The 27,523-nt window shown below is 45.8% G+C and overlaps 1 protein-coding gene and 1 long non-coding RNA gene across 9 annotated transcripts in view; one reads left to right on the top strand and one right to left on the bottom strand.

Moving 5' to 3' along the window:
- Positions 1 to 1,320: 1,320 nt before the first annotated feature.
- Positions 1,321 to 27,523, top strand: part of PLXNA1 (plexin A1) — a 423,385-nt gene continuing 397,182 nt past the window's right edge. Inside the window, exon 1 of one of the 7 annotated variants that reach the window (XM_053299219.1) lies at positions 1,321 to 1,590. The gene's annotated coding sequence lies outside the window, so the exon portion shown is untranslated. The other 6 variants (XM_053299225.1, XM_053299220.1, XM_053299222.1 and 3 more) reach the window with 6 other exon arrangements.
- LOC128346214 (uncharacterized) overlaps positions 16,609 to 27,523 on the bottom strand; it is a 44,857-nt gene continuing 33,942 nt past the window's right edge. For both annotated transcript variants that reach the window (XR_008316847.1, XR_008316846.1), the window contains one exon: positions 16,609 to 17,155. This is a non-coding gene — a long non-coding RNA (uncharacterized LOC128346214). The remainder of the gene's footprint in view (positions 17,156 to 27,523) is intronic.

Below are 27,523 nucleotides of genomic sequence, written 5' to 3'. Positions count from 1 at the left end.
GAACTCTCCCAATTCCTGTTGAGAATCAAGCTTCCTGCACTCCTTTCTTTCAAGGATCTACAGAGTTATACCATGAGAGAATTTTGTTGTTGAAAATTATTATATTTTAATTATTATTAATGCATAGCCAAAATGTCTATGTTCTATGAAAAATGAACATTTAAATGTTCAGAACCTCCCCCTCCCTGAGCCTTTCCTTTATAAAGTAAAGTTTATAAAATTTATATATTGTTTTCTTGGTGACTGTTTTATTACAGTTGTTAGCTACCTTGGGAGTCCACTTTTAAGACAAAAAGGTGGGATATAAATATTTTAATAAATAGATAGTATAAAAATGTCTTGGATCCTTATTTTTCTACAGTCTGCTTTTAATTGGAAGAAAGTCCCATTTAAGCAATACGGTAATTTGCTTCCTAGGAAATGAACTTCAGAACTCAGCCTAACCCATCTCCATAAAAATTAGGGGGAGATGACCTGTACTTTAGCCGAATTATTTATACAATAGAAAAATTACAAATGAATCTGATTTTGTAGTGTTGGGCTATTGCTGGAAAAACGAGTATCCTCCTCCTGGTTTGGATGTGGGAGATGGGACTTTGATTTAGCTGAGCAGTTGCACTTTGGCAAACATTTGGGATGGATCTTGACCAAGGTGATCCCGTTTACTCTAGAAAACCTCGCTGTGTAAATGTTGTGAAGGTGGTATAACATGGTATAAAAAGCAGACCAGAGCCAATTTTGAAATCAGCTCTGCATTCTATGCAACCTCTTAATTCAACTGAGAAATCGGATTGAAGAATTCCTTCTCAAAACCACCTGTTCTTTGGCTACTGTCCTAAAAATCCTGCGTAGAAGTAAGCTGCACATAATTATATGAGGCTTACTTTTAAGAAGGCCTACTTAAGAACAGGATGTAAGCCTCAGACAGTTTCCACATTTTAAAAATAGGTGTGTGATGATCATCCTCGCTACCTTCGGTCGGAGCTGGAAAAAGATGCACAACATTAAGCGCTGGTGGTGGTGAACGCCAATCTGCTTTTCGTCTTGATTGCCAAGCCAGATTCGAGTGCATTGAAATGCTAAGCAGTTTTCTGCATAGTGGGGGCTAATGGTCAAAACCGGAGACGCCTCACGACTAGGATTCAGCGCTGTCTGTACGCGGGCATTGCCGCTTTTAAGGTTTCTCTGCCGGCATTGCCCTTTTAACAAAGTGCCGGCCTCCTTTGGCTTCTGGGCCTCCCTTCCCCTGTCCTTCGTTCTCTTCTCTCCTCCTCCTCTCCTCTCGCGCGTTGTACTGCACAGATCTGGGCTCCCTCTAGAGGCGAACGCCGGCGAAGCAACCGTAGTGGCAGCAGCCCCTTTGAATGTGTGTCTCAGTCTGTCTCCCTGGGAAGTCAGATCGAGGCTGGAGTTCCATTGGAACCCTGCGCTGCATTCCATTCCATTCATGCTGGGCAGCGGCGGCAGCAGCAGCAGCAACAACAGAAAAACGAGCAAGGCACGGAGCCCTGAATTGCAGCGGGGGCGGGGGCTGTTTGGTGTGGAATGTAATTATGGCAGGCACATCCGAAGCAAGCTCCGATTCAAGCTGTAAGTCACAACATCTAACTTTCCTCCTTTGGCTCTCCCAGGATACGCATTTCCCCCCCTTTGAAGCAGTGATTGTGCAGACAGAGAAAGACACGAAAAAGGTGGTTGCAAAGGGAGGGCGAGCGGATCGCAACGCCTTTACCCGTTGTTTCCCCAGCTTGGCTCCGCAATAGTTGCGCCCCATAGAAGGGAGCGACACATTTCCACACGTAGAAACACAGGGAGATGTTCCGCCTCTCTTCGCTCCGGGGAAGCCTGCTGCTTTGCTGGGGGAAGATTTGCAGCTCCGCACGCGGTGAAGCCCAGCTTTATTTATTTATTTTTGCATGCGGGAGGAAAGCGGAGTTTGCTGGATTCTTTTGCATGGGTGGGATCGTTGCCGTTGCGCTGCTGTTATTTGGTGTATTTTGTGTGTGCGAGTGCTGTGTGTTCACGGTGCTGGGAGATCGTAAAGTAGGGAAAGCGCGTGAGAGATACACACGGAAATGTGGAATGGGGGTGGGGAGAGAAAGGAAGAGGCTCATCGCCTGGCCAAAAATGATCCGCGGGAATGATGTGGTTGGGAGGCTTTCCCCAGGGAGATCGGCTTCAGGAAGAGACTGGATGGGTCTCTCCCCATAAAAAGGTGGCAGGCAGGCTTGGTGCGGAAAGAGTTGACAATGAGAGAGACGTGAAGAACCTTTGCAATTAAAAGTGTGTGGAGAGAACGAGGGATTCGGCAGCGTTTTGCGATTGACTGAAAGGGCGTGTGTGTGTAGTTCGCGGTGGCGATTGTGGGGGACATGGAAAGGACTGGAATGGATCAGCATGTGGTTGTAATAGCTACGCTCGGAATAGATGCGCGGCGGGGAAGGAAATCGGGGTGGGGTGGGGGGCGGCGGCGAAGAGAGGAGAGCCCTTTCTTGAAAAGCTCCGGATGCTTTAAAATGTGCCGTCGCTGGTTCCCTGCATGAGGAGGGCTGAGGGAGAGAAACTCTCCCCTCGCCATGCCTCGGCCAAGGGAAAAGGTAGGAAAGGAGCTCGCAGTCAGGGAGGGAGGGGGGAACTACTGCAGAGCTGAGCGAGGACGGCGGATAGTGGAGTGTGTGTGTGTCTCTGTGTGCGCGCCGCGTGGAGCTCCTGCTGCTGCCGCTGCCAGCCTTTTCCGCATTTACCTTGCGTTTGTAGATTATTTTTCAGGAGCTGCTGCCTGCGGCTGCCTCCGCCTTGTTCGGATCGCGAGCAGGAGAGGCAAGGGGGGGGGGAGCTGGGGGCAAAGCCTCACAGGGGGCTTCACAAGCTGTATTGCATCCTTTCCTCTCCCTCCCTCCCTCCCTTTCCTGGGGGCTTAGAGGGAGAGAGAAAGGGACCCCCCCCTTTGGATAGACGCCGTCTTTTCTGGCTTAGGAGGCTGACAAGGAGGCTTAGGAGGCTGACATCGCTTCGCAGTGCGAAAGTGACTCAACTCCCCAGTCATCCTCGGAGGCGCAGTGGACCCGGCGGAGACTTGTCGTGTCATTTCCACCAGCAATTTCCCTTCACCTCGGTCGGAAAGGGAAAAGTTTGATCCGAACGATTTTCTGTTTCCCCCGGGGGACGGGCAAGGCAGAAAGGACACCCAAGTACAAGTAGGATCCTGCACATAGGAGAGACCGAAACGGCCCAGCCTATGCAGTCCATAGCCGATCTAAAGACCTGGATAGATCTCCTTCTCCCCCCCCCCCCCCCCGCGCGTTTTCGTGTCGTCGTCCATTCCGCCGGCCCCACCCGCTCCTCCCCATTCATCCTTCGAGGTGCCTGAAGTTGAAGAACTTTGCCTGGAGAGCGTGCCATTCGTCGGGCATATCTGGGAAACCCCGGAGTGTCCTTGCTGCGGATCGAAAGCTTAGGTGGGCTTCTGCGGTGCTGCTCCCGTGGGCTGAGGCTGATAAGAGGGTGAAGCTAAACGAGAGGGGCCCTTCTGGGGTGCGTGCCTAACTACTGCACCCTGGGACGGATGCCTTGTGTCCGGAATCTCGTTTTCTCTGCCGGAGGCTTTCCTCTGCTGCCCTCCTTGCTAGCTTGCCTCCAAGAGGAAGCAGCCTTTTGCTCGCTTGTCAACTTCCCTGCCGAATGGGAGCCAGACTCTACTATCGGCCACGGGTCCAGAGACTTTTTTCTGTGCCTTCATTGGAATTGGGGTGGTGGAGGGGTGGGTCTTTCTATAACAGAGCAGTTTGCTAATAGCCCCCTACCCTTTCTTGTCTGGAGAAGAGAGCGAGCCAGGGAGCTTTCACACTGGAATGGTGTGAGGATTTAGGAACCTTTATACTGTGCCTGGAAAAACATACAGCACCGTCTTAAGGGTTATTCATTCATGAATTATTCTTGCTGATTATGGTGTAGTTTAGGAAAGGCTCTGATGCTCTGCCACCCAACAGCAAGCCTCCTTGCACATATGATAAATATAGCTCCATAGAATGAATGGGGGGTGGGATATGTAGGTGTTATTCATAATGCATATGTATAAGCCCTTTGCAGTAAACGAGACGGAGGTTGTAAACCACCCCAAACCCTTTGGGGAAAAAGGGCAAATATCTAAATAAATAAGTAATACATGGATCAAATAATCCCACGGATGCAGAGTCTAGCAAAACTAGTTCTTGCTTGTATGTTTGTTTTGCAGAATTGCTTTTGTATAACCACTGTGCTAGTGATTGTGTCCTCTGTGTGTATGTGATACAGATAAAAAATCAGGGTCTAATGCACATACGCAAGGCTCTGGTGTCTTGGAGTGAAGCGCTTTGCAAATATTCAGATGTGGGCTGGGTCTAGTCAATGAGTGAGTATGTGACCCCTTCTTGTTCTTCAGATTTGTACATATGCTAGCTCTTTGCTTTCTGTTCAGTGAAATTCTTTCTCCTCATCTTTGCAGTGTGTGTATCTACATTGCTTAAGTGTCTACAGTGATGGTCTCTGACTGGAGCAAAGCGGGAGGAGGGGTAAGCAGAGTTCTGTGGTTACAGAGTTAATCTGGTTAAGGATCAGCTGAATCGGGGGAGAGTGCAGGATTTAACTTTCTAACTTAAACTCCCTCTTTCCCCAAGCCTGTGTGCTTTGAAGGGTAGCATCCTCAGTATTATACAAATTAACATTTTCACTCATCCTTTTAGAGAGCTGGCAGGGAAGAAAAGTTCAGATCAGAAATTGTCTTTAGGAAACAGTTTCCCTCTTGCTTAAGATGAAATCTGTAAGCAAACAGACCTCTTAGAATACAGTTTATTATCACCCTTTCAGTAGAATAAAAATTATGCATCTATTTTCACAAAAGGTGGGGGATGTGCAAGGGAACAAGAGCACAGGCTATTGACTGCATCAAAGGTTATTCGTTTGAAAACACCATTTCCCTCTGTATATCATCTAATTGCTTCCTGAACAATCTCAAGGTCTTTTGTATGTACTCAGTGGGTAAAATGAGTGACTCGATATATCTCGTTCAAGACACTGGTGACCAAATTGTGCAGAGTGAGGAAGTCAAAGAAAATTAGCAGGCCAAAAAAACCCTCAAAAGCTGATGCAGAGATAATTTCTTAAGTGGTTACAAAAAGAAGAGTGGTTTTCCTTTCTTTTTAAAGAAAATTCTTTTGCTTCAGACTCTGTTTTCATAGTTCAACTTGTTTTATATTAGTAAATTACAGTGCTAGCAGCGCTGAGACAATATCGAGGCTGTGTGGGTGGGAAGGAAGTTTGGATCCAAAATATGTGATCGTGTAACAGAGAGCTCAAGGCTGTGGAGAATGCTAGATGGTAATCCACTGCACCCCATTTTGGATCTGTATTTTTGTTTTGGATCCTGCCAATGCCTTCCTTAAATCAGATCTGTCTATTTGGATTAAGATCCTAGTGTGCACAATACATGGATATATTCTTTTCTGGTAGATTTTACAAAAACTATAGCCAGAGGACGATTCTTGCTTTTCACAGTTGGATTACTAGGTTTTCTGTCCTATATAATCAGTGACATAGGAAGATTTTTATGAACCCTAGACAAAACATCCAACACACACACACACCCCGGTGCCCCCCCCCCAAAAAAAATTAAAGCTGTCTCATTCAAAGTTATAGTCAGATAGTTTTAATACCCTTTTTGGGGATCTGGAATACTTGTTTCAGCAGCAGCATCCTAATGTCCATATATTTAGGAGAGGGGTCATATCTCCATGGTAGAACATGTGCATGACATGCAGAAGGTCTTGGGTTCAGTTTCTTGAATCTCCCATTAAAAGTATTTCAGGTAGTCATTTTTTGGAAGATCTCTGCCTGGGACCCTGGAGAACTGCCACTGATCAAAATACACAGTACCGGCTTCATGAACCAGTGGTCTCAAGTGGTACAAGGCTGCTCAATAAAATAATAATGTCCAATAAAATAATAATTTAACTTTAAGAAGACACTTGAAATACATAGTATGTGGAAAGCAAAATGTTGTTTATTTTTCAAGATGCTCCCATATTAGCTAATCCAGAAGTTCTCATAGAAGTGGTTTTGATAAAATGTGAGGATTTATTTGTTTTATTTATTCATTGCATTTTTATACTGTCCAAATCAATGTTCTCTAGGTGAAGTTGGTGAAGAGCAATGAAATAGGAAAAATTTTGAGGTGGCAAGAAATTCTGGTAAAACTTTGAGAAAGGTGGCTTACTGCTATTTGGTGGAAGCAATGGTGGGTTTTCTTTTTACTTTTTAAAAAAAACTTTTTACAGCCTTTGCACATGATAGCCCTAGCCCTCTTCTCAGTGGCCAGCTCTGTCTGGCTGCCGTTCCAATTTCCAGAATTCCCCTGGAAAAAACCAGTGGCAGGATGGAGCCAACCATCAGGAAGAAGTCTAGCACAAGTTCTAGTGCTGCTTTTGCCACCACCTGCAAAGTCACAGTATAAAAAGAAAAGACACATAGGCACCGCATAAAGTAGTTTTTTTAAAAAAGGAGAAAAGGGCACCATCACTGTCTCCACTAACCAGTAGTAAGCTGCTTCCCACAGAACTTAAAGAATGATGTGTGCCCATCCCTTGAAAATGCCAAAATCTCCCCCCCCCTTTTCCTGCCTCAGAATGGGGTATGTTCAGATCAGTACTAGGCATGATGGAGGGGCGGTTCAGGCCATTCAAACTGTGGTTTAAACCACACTTTTTAAAGTCTAAAGTTTAAACTTAGTTGAAACCCCACACAGGCTGTTTTGGTCCCATGTAATAATGCAGTGCTGAGGATGCCTTGCAGGCAGGTGGGGCCAGACCACTGTTCCTTCTAAGGCATGTGCATGTGTGCGCGCTCAAGTTTTCTGATGTGCGCTCAGTTAATTTTAGATCCCGCTCAGGTTGAATTAGGAAGGCCCCACTCTGAATGATACTGCTGCCCAGAACAAGACTCATGCCGCACAGAGATGAAAAAAATTAGAGGGACCACTGGGCCAGACCAGTTCACTCTTGCTTCTTCACATGTGAAAGGCTGCTGCTAGAACAGTACATGTGAACTGATCTGTTGTGTCATTCCAAAGGAAAAGATCTGGGGGTAAAAGCCATTGTCTAATCTGGGAGGAAATGCCATTGGGGTGAGAAGTTGTTGATAATTTCTCAGGCCTCTCCCCCCCCCCCATTTTCTTCACCTGAAATTTTGGTGGGGGGTAATGGGAGGGGCATTTCAAATCCGCTTTCTTTATAATTATTTTTAATTATGGGTTTTATGATGAAAAGTCACTGGCTGACATCCAGACTAAGTTATTCAGTATTACTACTCGGGCGACTACAGTACTTCATTTCAGTAGTAATTTCAGGAGTAATTTAGTTTGGATTTCAACCATGATTGTATTGTCAAAATCCATATTCCTTCCCAAATCAGAAAGTGTTCATGCTGTTTTGTTGGTGTTAGTTACTACTAGTTTTTAAATTTTAGCATATGAAAGCTATGGTTTTCATCCTGGCCCTAAATATGTAAACAAATCCCACTGATTCCAGTAGGACTTATTTCCAAGAAAGTAAAATACAGGATTGCAACTGTCATAATTAAATTTTAGAATTCGTTGCGTATATATTCTATGATATTATAAGATATTTTATTACTGAGTATGTGATTTATGGTTTATATAGTGCCATCCATGTGCATGATGTTTTACTGGGGTGTGGATGTGTGTGGAAAAGATCTTCCCTTGAGAAGCTATATATAAAAACCAATCTATACACCTCCCAAACAAGCAGTATTCTTGACCCTTGTCCTATCTGCCTATGCTTTCTGTGGTCCTGTATATATGAATATGCCTATATCTGTTGTAAAATTAGTTATAACTATTGTTTTTTGGAATAGGAACTGCCAACAGTTGAGTGCTGCTTCTTAAAATATCATTTTAGATCATGGGATTCTAGAAGTATACCATATCAAAGTGTTTTTTGTGAGTGGATGAGTGTATAGGCTTTTTTCATGTGTAAGCTGTGAGTGACTGGCTTAAATTAAGTATAATAAGCTAAGCATTTCTGTGATTTAAAAATTGGTATATGGGAAGCAAATTCAGCGTACCTTAGGCATAGGTTTTCTGTGGTGGTGATTGTGTGTGACAGTAGGGAGAGGCCTAAGTATTTTCTCTTCCCAGCCTCTTGACATGGTGGACTGGTTCAGGGGATATTTTGTTCCCCCTCACACTGTTCCTTAGCTGTGTGGAGACATGGTTTGTCTGAATTGCCTCTCTACACACGGTCCAGAGTAGTATTCAGAGCATAGGTAGAGGGGTGATTCGGACAAGCTCTCCCCAAGTGATTAAGCAGTGTTGTGCTGTGAGAGAAAACATGTATTCTCAGGCCATTGTCCCCTTTAAATCATGTAGGCAAACTACCACCCCAACTGGCCAACTTGTGTTTTTCTGGGGCTAGATGGTAGGAACAGACATGCATGTGAGTCTGGATTGTACTTCAGAAGGCAAAACTGCAAATCTTGCTTCTGTCTATAGTCTGAAGCGTTTATCTTTGCTAAAAGAAGAAGGGGTTGGTCTAGTGGTAGTGATAGGGGGTATGGGGAGGAGAAACAAACCTTCCTAACGAAAGTGTTGGGCTTTGTGGGGAGGCCGTTGAAGGCTTAGAGCTGTTGCTGCTTAATGTTTAACCAGGCTAAACAGCTTAAATGCGACCCCGTCTGGTGTTTGTCTCTTTCTCTCCTCCCCCGCTGTTGCAAGAAAAGACTCCCCTCCCCTCTCCAAAAGAAGAGACTTGGAGCAAGAACTGAAACGAGCACCCAGGGCTTTTGCTTCCAGACCTTATGAGAACAGAGCAGATTTCAGGGGGAGTTGGGGGGGTCTTGGTCCCAAACTGGTGATGAACACTGCACTCGGTTTATGGCCTTTGTCGCTTGTGTCTGGAACAGGGCTTTGACTCCACCTGAATAAAGGATTTTCGATTGAGGAGCCCTGCTGTTTGTTTCTGATGCCGGCAAATGCCCCCTGGAGTCAGTGTGAGTCCTGCTTGCAGGATGCAGTTATTGGCGTAGCATCTGACTCAATTTATTTTGAACCACATCACTATCCCTAACAGTCCTCTTTGTAATAAAACAAATGCACACAGAGGCCCAGAGGCACTAATTACCTATCTGAGATGCTTCTACCAAACCGACATCCATGGAAATTTAGCTGCCCTGCAGAACGTATACAGTTATCCTCACAGCACCTCTGAAAGATAGCACTGTGTTGTTTTCTTTGTTTTGTACACTCTGAAGTGAGGCCTAATAGTGCTGCTTTCCTTTGCTAAGGAGAAGTTTAGATAGATAGGTAGACAGATGCCTTGCAGGTTCATCTGTTGCTGACTCTAAGGCCACTGTTGTGATCATGGATTGCAGTTTGCTCTACGTTGGATTGCCCTTCCTGACTGCCTGGAGGCTTCCGTTCAGTGATCCATTTTACATGGCATCCCCTCTCCTGATAGGTGTCCGTCAGGGTTCAGAGGAGGTGATTGTCAGGAGTGTCAGGGTTCAGGGGAGGACTGATAGAGGACAGGCAGGGTTTGGAGGATGTTCAGTAAGGTCTCCATTGGAGATCTTACCGGAGGAGGAGGAGAAGGAGCCCGCCCTAAGCCTGAGTCCCAGATCTTGACAATAGCCCTCTAGATCCTCCAGAGCTAGAGCAGCTACTGCTGGTTGCCCCTTGTATGAGCCCTGGAGCGCTGGGGATAGGCCTGTGCCAAGTCAGATTGGTAAAATTGGACATGGTCCGATTTTACTGAAATCAGAGGGGTTTGGAGAGAGTCCAAACCCAAACTTGCATGGCCAAGTTTGGATTGCACTTTTCCGACCCCCTTCTGAAAAAAATGGAGCTTATCAGAGCTCCAAATGTTAGCGAGTCTAGGGGTTTTTTGGTGGGGTGTTTTTTTTTTTGGTAGTGATCATGGCTGGGGAAAAATAAACCCTATCCTGCCCTCTATCGGCCCACCTGTGTGACCTCCCCCCACCCCCCGTTTTTAAACAGTTTTTGCCGATTGTGACTCACAATCGGCTGGTTTCTGGGTTTCTCCTGCGATCCTCTGATGTTACAACACTTCACCTTGGATTATCTGGTTTACCACTTCCCCTGTGACACTGTGGTGTTATGTTGCTTTTCTTCTGGGTTCGCAGTGAGTATCTGCGGTTACTTAATCCCCGCCCCCCAGGTTTGTCCGATCCTGATCCTGATCCTGGCCCCACCCTCACCCCCGACATTCAGAAGGGTCCCAAGGACCCTGAACTCACATTTGCGGGGTTGGACCCAATCCCGACTTTTACGTTTGTACACAGGCCTAACTGGGGATCCCGGCAAGGCTCCTGCCTGCCTCTTCTTTAGAACCCCCACCATCACCTTTAAGTCTCTAGGAGTGGAGGTGATACTGCCCCAAGGTTGGGTTCCAGCTTCAGAGTATGTAACTGGCTGCTTGGAGTCTCTCTCCCAATGTGCCTACTTGGGAGGAGGGGAAGGCTAGCTCAAGAGCTGACCTGAATATCCAGGAAGGGATGCTGCTCTTACTGGCCATAAACACCTTCACTTGACCCCTGCTAACTGAGCAAAGAGGGATCTTTTAAAAGTAGTGATTCTCTTATGTTTAGCACGGGGAGAGCAACTGTCTCTCTCCGACCCCAGCATAGCATCCTTCCAGTGGTTGCTGCTGGTGCCTGTCTTGTGTTTCTTTTTAGATTGTGAACCCTTTGGGGAAAGGGAGTCTTTCTATTTTTTTGTGTAAACTGCTCTGAGAACTTTTGCTGAAAAATGGTATATAAATATTCATCGTAGTAGTAGTAGTAGTAATTGGAGCCATCCTTTTGCTGTTCAGTAGCTGCATTTGAGAGTTCTTGCCTCCTCCAGCTCCCTCACTTGGCCCAGGTTTGGACAGTGACCTACAGGGAGTCTATTGCACCAGAGCTTCTTCTTTGGCATTCCTGTTTTCTAGGGGCAAGCAAGGTGCCCACTTAGGAGACTCCCTTCTGCCCGGTGTCCTAGCTGAGAGTGGTTCCACACTTTATACCTCAAGTGTGTTTGCTGCAGGTACACTGAGGTTTCCACCAGTTATGAATGACAGATGCACATCCTTGTACGCACATGTCAGGGATCCATCTGGGGTTCTCATGCACATATGCACACATCTGTTATCCACACTTCACATGTTTGATATGGCAATACCCATGTAATACAATGTGTTACGCTGATATGATTTCTGCATAAGGTGGGCTGCACTAAGATCTGCTGAGACTGAAGGACTGACTGGTGCTCCTGGGGTTTTCATCTTCTGCTCTAGTATGCGTTATAAAATACACATGCTACAGAACCACATGGAACTGGTTTGGCTAACTGATTGTCCTGCAGTTACTGTTGTGTGGCTAACCTTAGCTGGGTTGTGGTATGTGATTATGGTATATGGCAGGGCTGCTCAACTTCAGCCCACAGATGTTGGCATACAGTTCTCATAATCCCTGGCTATTGGCCACTGTGGCTGGGGATTATGGGAGTTGTAGTCCAAAAACAGCTGAGGGGCCTCAGTTGAGCAAGCCTGGTGTATGGTATTTGGTGTGGTGTGATGTGGTGCAGTGACTGGCCTGATGGATTTGGTTGTAGGAAATCTGGGTTGAAATTATCACACAGCTGTGACATTCACTGGATAGTCTTGAGTAAGTCTCTTTCTTCTAGTCTGACTTACCTCACAGGATTGTTGTGAGGCTAAAATGCTGCTCTGAAGTCATTGAAGGAAGGTCATAATATAAAATATAACTAATGTATTATTTTTTATTTAAAATCTTGCATCATTGGAGAGATGGGAATAGTTTTATGAGTTTCAGACTTTGTTCCAGGGAACCATGACTTCCTCAGTGTAAAGAACAGTAATGGTAGACAAGCCTGAAATTCAGTTTCAGTTCCTGAAATTCGGTTTCTTCCACCAGTATAAATCACCCACTTCAGTGTGGGTCTGCAGGTGAGTGTTCATATGCGGTGTTAGTGAGGCTTTCTGGGTCTGGCCAGTGTCCCACATGAACTGAATATGCACTGTAGAATCTTCACCAGCTCTCAGGGGTTCTGATGTGGAAAATGTTCCCTGATAATAGAAAGTTGGAAACCATTGGATAACATGGTTTTCTGTACCTTTCTAGCCCTACAGGTCTTTGATTCTAGAAAAATATATTGGAAGAATGCAACACAGCTGTTTCATTGCCTTCCTTTAACTCATCTCTTAAACCAACATTAAAAAGTGTTAATAGCAATTAATCTGTGCTAAGTGATCTTTTGAGTAAGTCCAGAAGTGGACAATGGTAACTTTAATCTGCATAAACCCTTTGGGTGAGAAAGGCATATGAAGATTACATTTTTTCTGATTAATGACCTTGTGGATGCTTTTCTCGTTCTGGCCTGTCTCTGATATCCGGAGACATTCTTCTAGTGGTGCTACTGCAGCTTGTGTGATGATCAGATGTGTGTAAACACACACAACTTGTTTGTCTGGATACATTGGGAGGGTTGTTAGATCAGAAGCTTTTTTTGTGACACGAGGTTGAAGTAGTAGGTAAAGGAAGATGTGGTTAACAAATTCAGTTCATTTCAAGCGTGTGTAATACCTTTCCACAAAGGAGGTGTTTTGACCTGCTAAGAGGAGGCGGGTCTAGTTTCACCCTGTGAAGAGCAGCCGCTCAGCACTTCTAGGGATGGTCAATCAGTGTGTTTAGAAAAGAGCTAAGAAACCACGCTGCTGCTGCTGCGGCTCAAATAAAAAGCTCGGTCATGTCCGTGCACTTCCTCCTGGAACAGCCATTACTTTTGGATGATGTGTTTCTGTTCCAGCTTGACCTTTGCTGCTGTTGCTTTTATGCCATCCCCTGCTCCCAGGTCCTTTAAACCTCAGGCAAATGTCTCCTTGATAGAGAAGAAATGTTAACGGACCATCAAGAGTTTAATTTAAAATAAGGAACATATACATTAGAGGCTTTGTTCCTGATTTAGTAGGGGGCCTGAAAAAAGCACCTGTCCAACCTCCTCTTTGTTCTCTGTAGAACAAAATGCTCAGATTCTCTTCCAGTTGCCTAAACAGTCACTGTGCATTAGATGTCAAGCCTCAACCCAAATTAAGTGTGAAAATGTAGGGTTTTTCCATTTCTTTTTTTGGTGACTGATACTAGAGTCCTATTCAGACATTAGAGTCAGTCACATGACCCAGTCAGCTGGTGGGGGAGGGCTGGGCAGTGACCGGTGTGGTGAGCGGGAGGTGGGGGAAAGGCAGCTAGGCCTCCAGAAATCCCACAATTCACTGTGCAAGTAGCGTGGTGCACTGGGATATGGTAGGTATGGCAGCTGGCAGCCCACTTGTCCACACAACTGGGCAGGGAGGTAGGAGGCACGAACCTTCTACCTCACTTTTTGCTTGGGTTTCAAAGCTGGGCTACCTGGCTGAGGAACACCGTGATTGGGGGTGATCCCGGTGCTTCTCACGACCAGACCTACCTGGGTTAGCATTGCCCTACCTGGGTAGGGCTGATCTTGAGAACAGCCTCGTTATGTTGTATCTGTGTTCAGATGTCTGTATGAATATGTACCTGTGTTGATTTAAAAAGTGAACCTGGGTACAGGTTCCTCAGAGGCATGGTACAGATAGGAAGTGTACTTACTGATGTACCTGCATTGAACATAACATGTGAGTAACTGTACATGCATACAGATCTGTACCTGTTTACATTGTACATAAATTGTATAAATGGGAATAGGACTCACTTACAACAAACAAGGTTTTACCATTGCCAAGACTATCTGTGCCCTTTGCTTGAGGTGTTTCATTTCTCTCCCATTATAACCTTTGTGAAGGAAGTGCCAGATGGAGTAAATAGTTAAGGAAGGTTTGCTTATTTGTCGTTGGGGAACTGAGGCACAGCTAAAAGAGACGGGAGGAATTATTCCTTGATTATATTCAATTATTTTCCCTCCTGCATCCACATATTCAAACTTTGAAAGTAGGCTGCCTCTCTGAACCTACCCTTTTGTGAATTCTGCTTTGCTTTAGTCCAGTTTGAAAATGTTGCCCCCATCTTGAATGGGAAGTGGCACAAGGTACCTGCTGTGTCCCCTTCTTTTCTTTCTTTCCGCTTACCGCTTGCTACAGCTGGCAGGCAAAAGAGGCAGGGGAATAGAATGCAGCAATGACAAGACAGGAGACACTGTTCCCACTGTGGGTATTTTGTCTCCTGCCCTGGCAGTAGGGATGTGCACGGAACTGGTTTGGAGGCGCTTTATGAGCCTCCAAATCGGTTCAAAGAACCAGCTGTTCTGCCAGTTCGAAGGAGGTGGGGGTGCCACTTTAAGAGTGGGGGAGGGTGCACTTATCCCTCCCGCTGCTTTTCTTCCTCTGGCGTCCTTTGTTAAGAAAGCTGATTGGGGCAAACCTAAATTTCAAGGCAGTGGGACACTTGGTTGATTTTTAATTAATTATTTTAGTTTTTACTGATTTTGAACATTTCCGCTATAGGAAATAATGGGGATTCAACGTTGCCAGATCCTAACCCTGACACGGTTCTCCAGCTTTCATTTTTTTAAAAAAGGTAAGCTCTAGCCCTTGTAGAAGTGGTGTTATGCAGCAAAATGTGCAGTCATCATTTTTCAAGAGTTCGGATTCTTTTGTATATAATAACTTTTGCTCATAATGAATCCCTATGAGGATTCATTGCACACCTTCATTTTTTCTGTTCATTTTGACAGTTGGCACTGTCATGGGAGGAAAGTTGGTTTTGTGGTAGCAAACATGACTTGCCCCCTTAGCTAAGCAGGGTCCACCCTGGTTACAAATGAATGGGAGACTTGATGTGTGAGCACTGTGAGATATTCCCCTCAGGGGATGGAGCCGCTCTGGGAAGAGCATCAGAAGGTTCCAAGTTCCCTCCCTGGCAGCATCTCCAAGATAGGGCTGAGAGAGATTCCTGCCTGCAACCTTGGAGAAGCCACTGCCAGCCTGTGAAGACAATCATGAGGTAGATAGACCAATGGTCTGACTCAGTATACGGCAGCTTCCTATGTTCCATTGTCCAAAAGATAGTCAAAATGAATAGAAGAAATGGAGGTGTGTAATGAATCCTCATAGGGATTCATTGAGGGAAAGTTATTATACACCAAAGAATCCAAAAACTAAAATAGTGACCACATATTTTGCTCCATAACTCCACTTCTACAAAGGCTAGAGCTTAGCTTTTTAAAATATGAAAGCTGGGAATCTGGGGAAATTAATAGGAGGGATCCGAATCTCAAATCGATTTGAATCGAATCAGGCATGATTTGATTTGGATCCGAATCTAGCCAATGGACCACAAGGGTGATTCCCCCCCCCCAAATCACCCGAATCAGCTAGATTCAGGTACAAATTGATTTGTACTCGAATCAGTTTGCGTATCCCTAGCTATGACTGTGTTTGGAGGCTCCTGTGTTGAAAATGCTTCATAACCCTAAGCATTAAGCCCAAACATGCTATGAAGCAGCCTGTCCAGTAGAACTATATTGACTTTTTCTGGTTCTTCATGAATTCTTTTAAATGGTTCCTCAATTTTCCTCATATGTCCCCTAGAATAAAAGCTGTTGTTGCATTTCATGAAACTAGCCAACCCACACAGAGCGTCTGTGCGCTCTTTGGGGCTGGCTGTTCCCTTCTCTCTCCTGCCCCACACTCTTGCCTCTCTTCCCCTCCCTCCCACCCCAGTCTCTCCTGCCCTCCCTCCCCTCCCCCTGCTCCTCTCTCCTGCCCTCTCCCCTGGCCCCACTCCCCCCTGCCCTCCCCCTCCCTCTTGCCCTCCCCCTCCCCTTTGCCCACACCCTCCCCCTGCATTTTTAAAAGTTCTACTTACCTGGCTGCCGCCACCATTCCTCCTCCCGGGTGGCAAACTGGAAAGTCCCGCCGCCCAGTTCCCTCCCACCCCAGTCTCCCGCGGGCTCCGCCTGGCCGAGAGCCGCCTCCACGGCCTGTCCCGCTGGTGGGCCCGCCACACCAAGTGCTGCCTCCGCGGCCTGTCCCGCTGGCGTGCCCGCTGTCACCGCTTGCCAGTCCTTGCCACCTCTCCCCCCACTCCCACCTTCTGCCCCAGTATCGGGGCCAGCCGCCGGCTGCCTGCCGGCCGCCCACCCGCCAGCCGCCCGCCTCACCACCTCGGCCCTCAGCTGGGTCCGCCACCGCTTTGCCACGGCCGGACTGGGCCCCCGGCCCCCACCTTTCGCTAGGCCGGGCCCGCCAGTGGCCATGGCTCGCAGTGGCCAATTCTCCTCCTCCTGGGTGTGCCAGCCAATCAGGTGCCTCCACAGCCCAGCCAATCAGCTGGGCTGCCAGGACGCATTTTCCCTGGCACACCCAGGAGAAATAAATATAGATAGATAGATAGATAGATAGTTTCATGGTCTCTACTGATTGGCCTTGAGTTTGTGTTTACAAGGTCTCAAGTTTTACTACCAGTTTTCAGTGCCAGGTCTTGGTATGGAATATGAGTATAATAATAATGATAATGATAATAAAAATAATTTAATGTTATGTTACGTTATGGTTATGTTATGTTATGGAAAGGACCATGGGCAAGGGGTAGAACATGTGCTTTTCATGCAGAAGGCCCTAAGTTCAACCCCTGATATCTCCAGGGAGGGTTGGGAAAGACACCTCTCTGAGACCTGGGAGAGCTAATGCCAGTCATTGTAGTCCTCGTGCTTCTCTTTAGCTGCTGTAGTAGTCTGCCTTGTGAAAGCCGACAGCTTGCAGAGCAGCCTGCGGGCTCTCCCTTGGCCCCCACCTCCTTTTGCTATCTCACACATATCCAATCTGCTGGCCAAGTTGGCACTGAGACTGAGGAGAAGTAGTAATCCAATTTGGGCATTTTAACTGCACTTTGCTAACTGTGCCGCTGGCCAAAGCTGGGGAACTTTAATCTGCCTAATGACCTTGGCTTCAGGGACCGGCAAGCTGACTGATAGTCATTTGTTATATTTATTTGCTTTTACTTTCCTGTAGCTGTTGGGGTTAGGGATGGATTTGATGCTCCTCTTGCGGGGTAGCCAGGGTCCGGTTGCTTGCGGCATGTTGCTTGCCAGGGTCTGGTTGCAAGTGGCATCCTGCAAAAGGGAGAACAGAAAAGTGCAGGTTTCTTGTAGCTTCATTTTTACCACCCTTCTGTCTTATTCTTCCTCCCCTCCCCCTGTTTATTTTCTGTAGAGACAGCATCGCCAGGCAAGTCAGTTTTGCAATATATTATTATTTTCAGGAATGCTCAGCCAAGAAAAATAAAGTGTCTTTCTCTTCCTTTGGTTGCCTACTGTTAATGTACAAAATACAGGGGTGGTAATTGCATTAAAATGTATATAATTATACCATAGGAAAAAAAAGAATCTTGTTAATTGCATGGGTGTTTTGAACTGATAAGTGTTGAGTGATTCATGTTTTCTTAGGAGTTCACTAAAGCAGAGCTGTCCTCCACAATGGGAGAGGCTTGTTTTCATATCACTCAGAGGCAGTGAACGAAACACAGGATCTGAGCTGCCTTTGCTAGCTCTTAAGTTCGGTCCACTGCACCGGTGGTAGTTCTGTGGTTGGAAGTCAATCCTGCAAGTTACTAAGTGCTCAGGCACTTAGGGCCAAAGTAGACATGACAGGGAGCTACATTGGTTGCTCATATGTTGACAAATAAAGCAGGTCTCCCCTGTCCCCTTTCCTACAAGAGAAGGTGCATGTGGGTAAGGGGAGCTGAACCCAGCACCCTCTGCTTCCTCTGGCTTTCATTTCCCATACTGCTGATGCAGATGGACATAGTATTGGAGCAGGGCTGGAGAGAAGGGCCTGAAACAATAGAGTGCAGCAAGGCAGAAGAGGGGAAGGGGGAGGGTTTATCTACCTCACCCATGTGCACTTGTGATGTGAAAACTACACCGCCCTCCCTGATTTCGGCCTCAGTAGGGCAGACGTGAATAAACAAATCTGGCTATCACTGTCATGTCTGTGTGACTCTTAAGCACATGTTTCAAGAGAGTAGTCCTACAGTCTCCTCTCCCTACAGAGGAGAGGAGATCTGGTCTTGTGGTAGCAAGCATGACTTGTCCCCTTAGCTAAGCAGGGTCTGCCCTGGTTGCATATGAATGGGAGACTAGAAATGTGAGCATTGTAAGATATTCCCCTCGGGATGGAGCCGCCACTCTGGGAAGAGCAGAAGGTTCCCAGTTCCCTCCCTGGCATCTCCGAGACAGGGGGGAGAGAGAGAGAGAGAGATTCCTGCCTGCAACCTTGGAGAAACTGCTGCCAGTCTGTGTAGACAATACTGAGCTAGATGGACCAATGGTCTGACTCAGTATATGGCAGCTTCGTATGTTTCTATGTACTGACTACACTGACTGGTTCTACACTGTAGGACTTTCAGTGGATTACAAATGTATTTGATAAAATCTCTGGTTTAAATCAGCCACATTGAGCCCTGACCACACATTATGTTCAATGCATGTACAAACCATGCATTTGAGGGACCCTGTACCCAGATTCATGGTTAACAATTTTTACAGCATAATGTACACTTCCAACATGAATGCATGTACAAGTCATTCACAAGCATGTACATGCGTACAGATATCTATATACAAGTACAATATAAGTTCTGATACATATGTAATGTAAATTAGATACATATACATGTTGCAACACCTCAGCGAAGGCGCCTTTGTGAGAATCCTGAAAGAAAATGTGAACTCATTTGAAGCTGAATAAATAAATGTTACCATTCATTTGGTGGGTGGGGTAGAAAAAGCTCTCTTGTAGTTTCTTCTTGAATTAAATTTTGGAATATGAATTGTGATCAGTTAGAACACCAGAACCAAACTGGCTTCAAAAACAAGTTCAAGATCCCTCAGTAGTGTAAGATCAAAATATAAAAGCACTTTGAAGTTTATTTCTGCTGTATGTTATCAACTTTAGTTATTTCTAACTTTTTTCAGTAGAGGGAAAGCTGCAGTTATTTCATCCTGCATTGTAAATTGTCAGTTGGTTTGGATACAAAGGGGGAGGAAACATCATCTTTGAATTGTTGATTTCCCCCCACTGCCACATTTGTCTCAGGAAGGAGAAGGAGGTTGGGGAATGATTATTTTCTGTGTACAGTCCTTCAGGAGAACGGAGTGCTGGTGTCTTTGCTTGTTGTCCCCCAAGTAAAGCTCCACCAAGTAAATGAGGAAAGGAGAGATACATTTTAATCTGTGACTAAAGTTTCCATCAATTAATCAGTGTGGCAAATCAGTTATATTTTTAAAATGATGATCTTTCAAGGTTGTACAGTCTCATCCCCAGTGTGACAGTGCAACTCTTTCCACTTGGGGGGGGGGGAAGCGCACATTAGTATTTGTCTATCCTTCACACACTCACACAGTATGACTGTCCCACTTCCTTTATGGCAGGCAGAGGAATCTATTTTTTGCCTGCCTCTTTTCTCCCTGGTGCTATTAATGGAACTGCTCCCAGGGACTTGGTGGGACCCCGAGCTACGTTTTAGGCTTGTGTGGGCTATCTTTTAGGCTATCTTAAATGGAGCAGTCCACCTTCATAATAAATGTGTCCAAAGCTTTGGCTGTGGAAAGAACTGAATGTAGAGGTTAAAGTTCAAAAACAAAATAAGATTTTATATGAGAGTTTAGGGGTACAGAAAAGAGAAAAATAATGGTGATTAAGCAATAATATTTAACTAGCAATAAACCAACAACTTATAAAGACTAGGAGTCGGATCTCATGATCAGTGAGACCCGGTTTAGAAGGGTGTGCGGGCAGGGTCCACGAGCAGGGAGGGAGCCCTGGGCGGCTGAATCGGCCGCCCACATGATTGCCAGCTCCGTGATGGAGCCGGCGGGGGATGGGGAGCTCGGGGGCTACATGGCCTCCAGAAGCTCCAGTATGCCCTGCGCTCCGGAGACCTGGTTTTAGGGCAGGGGTACTTAGACGGGTTACCCGCCTAGGAACCACCGGGCTCGCAGCTGATCCCGGTGGTTCACATGATGGGGCAAAATCGGGCCTCTGCTAGCCCAATTTTGCCCCATCGTGTGAATAGCCTCTAAGTTATTGGCTATTTTTAGACCACTTTTGAAGAAACCTGCTTTGGATCCCTCAGAGTTAGCTTATTACAGACCTGTTTCTGTAATTACAAGGTGATTGAGTGGGCAAGGTGATTGAGCGGGTGGTTTCCTCTCAACTCTAGGCAGTTTTGGATGGTGCAGATTATCTAGACTAATTTCAAACTGGTTTTTGTGTGGGCCTTGGGGTTAAGACTGCCTTGGTCAGCCTGATGGATGATCTCCAACTGGATATTGACAGAGGGAGTGTGACTCTGTGGATCCTTTTGGATCTCTTGGTGGCTTTTGATACCATCGGCCATGGTATCCTTCTGGACTGCCTGGGGGAGGTAGAATTGGGTGGCACTGTTATACAGTGGTTCTGCTCCTACCTCTCTGGTAGATTCCAGATGGTGTTGCTTGGAGACTGTTGGGAGTGTTCCTGGACCCAAGGCTCTCCCTGGTTTCTCAGGTTGAGGCATTGTCCGGGAGTGCTTTTTATCAGCTTTGGCTGATACGTCAACTACGTCCATTTCTGGAGGTAAATGACCTTAAAACAGTGGTACATATGCTGGTAATCTCCAGGCTTGACTATTGTAATGCACTCTATGTGGGGCTGCCTTTGTATGTAGTCTGGAAACTACAATTGGTACAGAATGCGGCAGTCAGATGGGTCTCCGGGACAACATGAAGGGACCACCACATAACATTGATATTAAAAGAACTGCACTGGCTTCTGCTATGTTTCCGGGTAAAATAAAGTGTTGGTTATTACCTATAAATCCCTCAATGGCTTGAGCCCAGGATTTTTAAGGGAGCGCCCTCTTTGTGATAATCTTTGCTGCCTAGTACAACCTTCGGGAGAGATCTGGTTACAGTTGCCACTGGCTCGTCTGGTGGTGACCTGGGACCAGGCTTTCTCTGTGGCTGCCCCTGGCCTTTGGAATATGCTCCCTACTGAAATAAGAGCATCTCCGTTGTTTGTTTTCAGGAAGACCCTCAAGGGAGAGCTGGTCTTGTGGTAGCAAGCATGACTTGTCCCCATAGCTAAGCAGGGTCTGCCCTGGTTGCATATGAATGTGAGACTTGATGTGTGAACACCGCAAGATATTCCCCTCAGGGGATGAAGCTGCTCTGGAAAGAGCAGAAGGTTTCCAGTTCCCTCCTTGGCTTCTCCAAGATAGGGCTGAGAGAGATTCCTGCCTGCAACCTTGGAGAAGCCGCTGCCAGTCTGTGAAGACAATACTGAGCTGGATAGACCAATGGTCTGACTCAGTATATGGCAGTTTCCTAGGTTCCTATGAGTCACCTGTTCTTGCAGGCTTTTAATTAGAACTAGCTGAACTGGGCGCAGAGCATTTGTGCCTCTAGTTCTCCCGCTTCCCCCTCCCCCTGCTTTCTCCCCCTCCACTCACTGGCAGCTGGGCCCAGAGAGGGAGGCTTCATTGCCCTCTCCGCCGCCTGCTTGGTCGTTCTCCAGTGCGGGCCAACCTGGTGCTCCGTGCTTCATATTTTGGCCCCAGAGAGGCTGTGCTGTCCTCTCCGCTGCCCTCCTGTACTTTACATTCAGCCCCAATGTATTCCTTTGGGCCGGCAAGCAGGCTGGAGAGGGAGGCTGCGTTGCCCACCCGCCACATTCAGCCCCACTGTGGGCAATCCATCCTTTGGGCCAGCCTAATATAAAACATAATTTTTTAAAGTGATTGTTTGTATTGTGTTTTGTGGATTTTAATCAGTGACTTTTTATATTATGTTAAACTTTGCACACCGCCTAGAGATGTACACATCAGGCGGTATAAAAATGTGATAAATAAAAATGATAAAATAAGTTATGGCTCACAAGGAGTTAATTTTGGCGTTAGTTTTTGAATTAGGTTCACTCAAGGCTGGCTAGAGAGAAACGAACAGATTTGGATTTTAGGAGAAATGAGGGGAAAGGTAAGCAGCCTTTTAGGGATAGGGTTTACATACCACCTCACTCCTTACAACGGACATGCGTCGAAACCTTGCAGCTCAGTCTTTACCCAGAGGCTTCTCTTTTCTGGGGCAGGAAGGCAGTAACAGGAGTCCAGGAGCCAAACATAAATCAAAAAATGAATGGGAGCTTGCAACCACGAGTGCTGGGCAGACCAGGATAGGGAAAGCCGGTGCGGAGGTATATAGGTCAAGGCAGGGCAAAATGGAAGTGCCGATGGCAAGATGTGGAAAAAGAGTGGTGGTTCCGAGGTACGCAGACAGCGCTGACCCAGAAGACACACTGAGTCTTCACCAGTTATAGGCAGATTCCTGCCTGAGGGTGTTATGCTAAACGCACCTTTCAAACACAGACAAAGGACAGGACAGTGCCGTTGTGCTGTTCAAGAGTGAAAAGTAAACTTCGAGGACAAAAGTGAGTTTCTTCTTGGACAAAGGCTAGGGAAGGTCTGAAGAAATCCATATGGGGAGAGGCCAAATGATCATATCAAAGTTTATCTCTTGAGTCTGTCAGAATATCTGTAAGTAACTAAAATGCAAACAAGCAGACTCCAGGGCCTTGAGCTAGTCCTTCACATGCTCATTAGCAAAGGAGATGACCTGTTGTTTCTTATCACTCCTTCTTAAGGAGGTGCTATCTTGATTTAATTCGTTCTGCTAACATGGGGAGAATTCTTGGCTTATTCTTTAAAGTTTCTTTTAAAGAATAGTTCTTGATTAAATCCTGTCTGCTTCAGCTCCCCGCCTGTTGAGTAATCAGGGGGTGACCACGCATAGGGAGGCCCTCCTGCAGTCTTTGTGCTTTGAACTTGACCTTTGTGTTTCTTCTCCCAAGCCAAAGTGACATGCCTTTTGAGTTAGCTACAGGCGAAACAAAGTGAAGAACTCATGGTCCCATGAAATCCAAACAGTGGTAACTACAGGCTTGTAGTTCCAAATATACAGGGGTGTTTTTGGGGGGAGCCCCCGAACAGGCGCCTATCGTAACAGTGGCCCAGTTTCAACTGCTTTCCTCTTAGGCATCAGTGCTGGGGTGGGGTGGGGTTCCACTTCCACCTATATCCTTCTCAACCCACCTTCATGGGGGCTAGCTCAGTATTGTCGACATTGATTGACTGGCTTTCTGGAGTTGCAGTCTTTCCCTGCCCAACCTGGATAATGCTAAGGATTGAACCTGGGACCTTCTGCATACAAAGCATTTGACTGGTCTTCTACTGCTCAGTGGCCTCTCTTCCAAACATGGGAATGTGGGAAGCTGCCTTGTTACTGAGTCAGGCCATTGATCTCTCTAAGGTAGTATTGTCTACACTGACTGTCCAGTTTTCAGACAGGAGTCTTTCCCAGTCCTATCTAGAGATGTCAAGAATTGAACCTGGGACCTTCTGCATGTAAAGTAGGTGCGATTCCACTGAGCGGTGGCTGTATTCCCTTGTGAGGCCTTTTATGCTCTTGGGTGCATTGGCATGGTGACATGACTCTTCCCATTATGCCACGGAAAGTGATGATCCTGTCTTGCTGGGAACTGCTGCCCTGTCCTAGTCCCTGTTGCCTTCTGTCTGGGGGCCTGGCTGTGGTGGCAGCATCTGGCAGAGAGGGGAAACCTTGATGCTGGATCAGCATGTCTGTAACACTAAGTGACTTTTGTGGAATCTTAAATACTAGCACATTTATTGTAGCATAAGGTTTTGTGCATTATAGTCCACTTCATCAGATCTAAGAAGTGTTATCCTCAGTTGACAGGTAGGAACATAGGAAGCTGCCAGATACTGAGTCAGACCATTGGTCTATCTAGCTCAGTATTGTCTTCACAGACTGGCGGCAGCAGCTTCTCCAAGGTTGCAGGCAGGAATCTCTCTCAGCCCGTAGGTGTGTGTATGTACACATGTGTGCGCGCCCACACACAGACACAAAGAGAAAAAGAAAGAAAGAGAAAGAAAGAAAGTAAACAGTGAGGCCAAATGTTTATGAAATGTACAGTCTGCGACAATTCTGTGGAAATAAATAAGCACAGTGGCAATTCACAGCTGCAGTAATGGCTGATAACAAAAGCACTTCAGCTCAGTTTCAGTTAATTAACCCTGTAATGTGGCAGGAACTCATAATCCTGATTCAGACCTGTGTGTAGTAAAGTGCACTTTGAAACAATCACCTGGAAAAGACCGGTGAGTCACTCAAATCAAATCAGAGTGTTTAGTGTCCGGACTGCAATAACAGGCAAGACTAAGCAGGAGATGACTTTGGTCTAAAATTTTACCACCTGGTCCCATGACCCCCTTCAAATCTCTACTCCATGTGGATAAGAAATGTTTGATAACTCTTCAGGTCCAGATACTGGGCTTTTAAAAAATATTTTGTGGAGGATGAGAGAAAGTAAGAGTGTCAAAGTGTAATTTTGTTTTCAAGTCCAGAATACACTTCATTGCCTCTTGACCTCCAGTTCCAAATTCATGATAACCACACTCATTTATTTATATAGTTAATAGCAATAAAATGAATCGGAATCAGATCTCAGTATTCTAGAAACCACTTCAACCCTGGTTATTTGGCTACTGTCGTCCGCCTGGTGCATTATAGGTTATTCTCCTCATTCGTTTGGAGCTTCTTGTAGTTAGCTTTTTGTTGAGGAGGTAACCTCCTGAAGAGAATGGTTTAGTTATCCAGTGATGAAAGAGATTGTGCTCTTTCTGTTACTGGCTGAAAGTAGGTACAATACCAAGATAGCAATTTGTAGAATCATAGATTTGAGAAGGGGGGAAATAGGCCACCTTCTCTTCCTAGATAAATTACAGTGCAAAGTGGGGCTTGAAGAGTTCTTGGTGAGTTAGACAAGAGGCCAAGCTTTAGAGCAGGGCCTGCTCTAGGTTTCAGAGAGCCCTCGTTAAACTGCCCTCCAAGGGCACTCTCCTATCTTAGGGCTCCCCTAAAGTTTGTGATGGGGCTCACTTTGAGAGGAGGCAACAACTGAGCAACTGCCTTGGCCAAGAGTTGCTCCACCACCACCACCACCACCACACAAAGGCTAAGAGCACAGAGGTGGCCTCAGGGATTGGCAGTGGGGACCTTCAGAGGGTCCTGGGCTTTCAGCAGTTGAGCAATAGTTCTAGCCCCTGGTGCCAATCCTCCTGCTTTAGCTTATTTTCCTTGCCTTAATAAAAATGACCTCTACCCAGAGTGAGCTCTGCCTAAGACATTTAGTTGTGATTCACATGGTTCTGATTCTGTTTGAAAGTTCAGAGCACTCCAATATGCGGAAGATTGCAAAAGGACCCAAATTCGTACCCCTACGCTCTGGAAGTAGCTACTCCACACAGATCAATCTGCAATCCAGCCTTAAGCTTCCAAATAGTATGGAATCCATTGATGTGTCTACAGGAGGGGACCTTGAATGTCCCCTCCTTAAATTCTTACAATTTAAACATTTCCTTTTTCTAGCCCTTCCACCACCACTTCCAGCGCTACAGGCTCTCTTCCATAACAGGTTATGATCTATAAATGCCCTGGCTGATATCCAGACTAACAAAAGTGCTTGTGCTTTTGAAGAGTTCCAAACTCATGTTGCACTGGCACTCGTGAGGGGATGGGATTTCAGCAATCTCCCCTTCCCTTAGAAGCGCTCTGTGCCACCCAAAAATATGTGCCACCCAAAAATATGAGGGGCATATTTTTGAGTGGCACAAAGTGCTTCTGGGGGGAGGAAGGTAATCAAAATTCCTACCTACCCTCCTCCATTAGAACTCTTCAGAAGCATCGGTGCTTCTCCTGTAGTACCAGTGCTTCATTTGTCCAGATGTCAGCCCCTGTCTCCAGTCTATGTGACTGAAACTGCTTGTTCTGTCATGGTATCCCCAGGAAAGCTCTAGGGGTTGTTTCGGAAGGCTGCTGAGAATTCTGTTAGAATCCCAATTCTCTAAATTTCCCTGAACTGCAATCTCCAGGGTTCCTTGTTTGGAAAACGTGGCAATAATTAAATTGGTATGGAGCATCTTTATACAAAGGTGGTATGGAATAGGGGTTAAGAAAATGAGCTGTGAGTTGAAAATTCTTGTTCAGATTTCAGCTCCGCCACAAACAGTCTGTCCCCTAGCTGTAATGCATGGATAATAAAACTGGCATTGGGTTGTTTTGAGGATGAGAGAGAGAGAGAGAGAGAGAGAGAGAGAAGTAAATCAAATTAAGATTTACAGGAGGGGTTTACCATTGCCATCTCCCGAGCAGTATGAGATGATGCCTTTCAGCATCTTCCTATATCGCTGCTGCCCGATATAGGTGTTTCCCATAGTCTGGGAAACATACCAGCAGGGATTCGAACCTGCAACCTCTGGCTTGCTAATCAAGTCATTTCCCTGCTGTGCCATTAGGTGGTACTAAGGCTATAATCCCGGGCTGTACAACTGAGTCCCTCCAGCTGTTCTTGGACTATAACTTCCATCATTCCATCATTCTCAGACACAGTGGCCAATGATGAGGGGGGTTGTAGTCCAAGAACAGTTCAAGGACTGAAGTTTTGAAGCCCTGCTGTAATTAATGCACCGTTACTTGGGGGTAAGCACCTGTGAACCTGATGGGATTTACTTCCAAGGAGACATGATTAGGATTGCACTGCATGTGTGTGAACTATATTATTATTATTATTATTTCTTGTTTACACAGTCAGACAGGTGTTATTGACTGGTTTGTCAATCCAGACATCGAGTCCTTCCCAAGGACCTGGGATGGCTGAATTTTATCATCAATACTGTTGGTTATTATAGATATCGTCACAAAATATAGGCTGTTCCCAGTAAAGTTGCTTTTTGTAATTGGCTGATGGTGATTTCTGTGGCCCCTACAGTGTTGAGGTGCTCTTCAAGTTGTTTTGGAATTGCACCTAGGGTGCCAATTACCGCTGGGATTATTTTGGTCTTTTTCTGCCACAGCCTTTCAATTTCAATTTGTAGATCTTTGTATTTTGTGATTTTTTTCTATTTCTTTTTCTTCTATTCTGCTATCCCCTGGTATTGCTATGTCGATTATTTTAACTTGTTTTTCTTCCTTCTTGACTCCAGTTATATCTGGTGTATTGTGTGGCAGATGTTTGTCTGTTTGTATTTTTCTTATTTTATTTTATTTTATTTTATTTTTTATTTTATTTATTTATTTATTTATTTATTTATTTATTTATTTATTTCATGTGTAGTGCAGAGCTGCACAGAATGTGTAGGGGTGGGGTGTGGGGTGGAGAAGACTGAAGATGTTGTATATAGAAATACCTTCCTGTGAAATCCTCTTTAAGTGTTTTTCCCTCCTCTGCATTTCCTCTTCCTGCCTTAGTCATTTCCATTCCTCGAAGTGCAGTCATACAAACAAGAGTTTTGCTTTGAATGTGTTAGGCTCTGATCCTCAAAGCACTCCTGGGAGCTCTGTTGACTTGACCTGCTCTTCAGAGGCATG

This window comes from Hemicordylus capensis, chromosome 2, assembly GCF_027244095.1.
Source record: "Hemicordylus capensis ecotype Gifberg chromosome 2, rHemCap1.1.pri, whole genome shotgun sequence".
Taxonomy (NCBI): Eukaryota; Metazoa; Chordata; class Lepidosauria; order Squamata; family Cordylidae; genus Hemicordylus; species Hemicordylus capensis.
Note: the sequence above shows the minus strand (reverse complement) of the source record. Positions and strands in the feature narration are given on the sequence as shown.